The sequence below is a fragment of the Triticum urartu genome, unplaced genomic scaffold (genome assembly GCF_003073215.2).
Source record: "Triticum urartu cultivar G1812 unplaced genomic scaffold, Tu2.1 TuUngrouped_contig_279, whole genome shotgun sequence".
NCBI lineage: Eukaryota > Viridiplantae > Streptophyta > Magnoliopsida > Poales > Poaceae > Triticum > Triticum urartu.
The window spans coordinates 31,906-34,880 of record NW_024113286.1 but is presented as its reverse complement, the minus strand read 5'-3'; the positions used below and the strand labels follow the sequence as shown (position 1 = coordinate 34,880).

Genomic DNA, 2,975 nt, shown 5'->3' with positions numbered 1-2,975 from the left:
CCACGAACCACACACATCAACAGCTCCAGGCTCCCGCTTTCAGGGCAACATCGGGGCCTAGGGACATGAGTGAATTGCACGTTGGTACCACAATTACGGCTAGGGTAATGAATTGGTATCATTTTATGTTTTTTTTCAGCTCTGTACCAAGTCAGAGGCACACGGCAACAAATTGAACTGATTCGCGTTTAAACGCGTTTGGATAGGAAACCGACCAGTACAAATTCATTACCGTAGCTCCAGTTGTGGTACCAACGTACAATGAACTCATCGACATGCCAAACAACAATGTGGAGTGACTCCCACGGTCAATGGACTCCCCGCATAACTTGGATCATGGCAGGGTGGATAAGCACGCACGAGTTGGATCATGGCAGGGTGAACTTATCCACGAGCAATGCTAGACGCACAGGCAAATAATTACGGATTTAACGGGGAGCTCACACCCCTTGAAATTCAAAGGGAGGGGTGGAGATTAGTTAAAGAAGAGGTCCGTAAACCCCCGATAAAACCTCTCGTTCATTTATGTTTTTTCTTCTCCACACACAAGACAACGAGCACTGCACCGACACACGTCTACATTGGCCTAGTGCATCGAGAACATCTGCATCAACATCTCCACGAAGCCAAACCATCGCCATCAAGTTTTACTGCCATGTCCCATTGTTAAAAAATAATCTTCATCGAGTACATGGATCTATGAGAAGCTATCCTAGCATGCACCATCCACATGCCAAGCTGGTGTAGAAAGAGATATATTTTTTCATCAACTTCTCTAGTATGAAAGGACATCGACACTTCGTTGCCAGGAGGGACGCCTTGAAGCGATGCATCATCATTGACACACTGCTGCAATGCCTTCAACTACGACTACACCATCGACCATAACTAACCATGGCTGAATCATCATACCTCAACATTGACATACAAAACTAAATCTAGAGCTACACATATCGGCAACAACTCCCGTCAATAACGTTTGCATCGTCACTTGCGTTGTGACTGCGCGTGGGCGCGCGGGGGGGGGGGGGGGGGGGGGGGGGGGGGGGGGGGGGGGGGCGTAGAACGGAGACATGTAAGGCACCCGAAGGCGACATGGTTACCGCCCTAGGTGCCGACCCATTAGAGACGCAAGTGATTGATGGCGAAGCCGAGAAGACGATGTGTGTGCAAGACTTCAAATTCAATCACAATTGTTCGCTTCACGGCTTCACAACTGAGTGGGAATTTTAGAGATAAAGATATATAATTGGTTTGAGCAACCATGTGTTGTACTCCAATTCTCTCTCCTCCATTGTACTCGATATTTTTTGTTGTTGCAAAAATTGTACTCCATAGTACATAGACCTCTATGAGGATCAGATCAAAACAACCAAACAACATAGAAATTTTGTAGTGATCCAAGTATTTTCTACAGTTTGTAGTATGCAAACTAGGTAGAGTAAGATATTAGTTTTTTATTCCGGATTTATGTTGTGTGTTTACAAAATTAGAGTGACATATTAGCCATTTTTATGAATCACATTTGTATGATATATGTGTTACTCCTAGTTTAATACTCCCTCTGTAACTTTTTATAAAATGTTTTTAGAGTCCATGATAGCTTCAAAATGCTTCTTATATTTTGATATGAAGGAAGTATCTACCAAGCCCGAGGGTGGAAAGGTCTGCGCAAGGATCAGGGGAGCATCAAATTCAGTCCGCTCTTCCATCACATCACAATCTCTCTGTCACTCGTACAACAGGGGAGCATCATATCTATAGACATGACACAACCGACCTAACATCGTACAACAGGGGAGCATCATATCTATAGACATGACACAACCGACCTAACAAGTACCCATTTTTGCTCACGCTTGTTAGAATACATTGTAACATGTATATACGGTATAAATATAAACTGTATATACGCCTGGTACGTCCGATAGGCTAGCGTGTTGCATGGTGTTGTAACCGATAGTTGTGGTTGTTAGGATTCATCCTCATCTTGTATTTCTTTCTTGATGATCAATCCAACATAACCAACTACCAAATCTTGTAAATCTCTTTGCCTATATAACATGCAACGCGTCCCTGCTAGAGGCATACGCTTCATCCAATCTTTCATGGTATTCAGAGCCAACTTCCTCTCCAACATCCAAACCTAGTCATGGCTAGCTCCAGCTCCGCCGTCGCCGCCGCTTTTGCCCTCATTCCCATCGCTGACAAGATGCACCGGGGAAACTACCTGGTCTGGCGCGCGCAAGCCCTAGCCACCATCCGCGGAGCACAGCTGATCGATCTCCTCAACCCTGATCACCCGTTCCCAGAGCCCAAGCTCGCCGATAAAGACGGCAAGCCGACAGATGTGCCAAACCCGGAGTATCTTGTCACCATGGCGCAAGACTCGCAGGTGCTCAGCTTCATCTTCAACTCGATCTCGCCACCTGTGATGATCCAAGTCGCCTACTGCACCAAGGCCGCCGCGGCATGGACCGCCATCAGGGAGATGTTCCTCTCCCATACGCAGGCCAACATCGTCAACACGCGGATCGCCCTCTCCACCACCAAAAAGGGCACCGCGACCATCGCCGACTACATCGGGCGCATGAAAGCGCTGGGCGACGAGATGGCTTCAGCAGGCAAGCTGCTCGACGATGATGACATGGTCTCCTACATCCTCGCCGGACTAGACTACGATTACATCTCGTTTGTCTTGTCCATCTGCGCCTCGAGGACTGAACCAATCAAGGTAGCTGAACTTTACTCTCAGTTGATCAGTTTTGAAAAGCGTCTTGCTATGTTCGAAGGTGGAAACCACTCCTCCCAGTCCTCCGCCAACACTATCTCTCGTGGTCGCGGTGGCTTTGGCCGCGGTGGAGGTGGCCGCGGCAACGGTGGCCGCGGCAATGGAGGAGGTGGCCGCGGCAACAGAGGTCGTGGCAATGGAGGCGGTGGTCGTGGCAATGGAGGCCGTGACAACGGCAACAGCA

At 48.2% G+C, this 2,975-nt stretch overlaps 1 pseudogene; it reads left to right on the top strand.

Moving 5' to 3' along the window:
* The first annotated feature begins 2,629 nt into the window (after nt 1-2,629).
* LOC125527059 lies at nt 2,630-2,771 on the top strand (annotated as a pseudogene).
* The last annotated feature ends 204 nt before the right edge of the window (nt 2,772-2,975 follow it).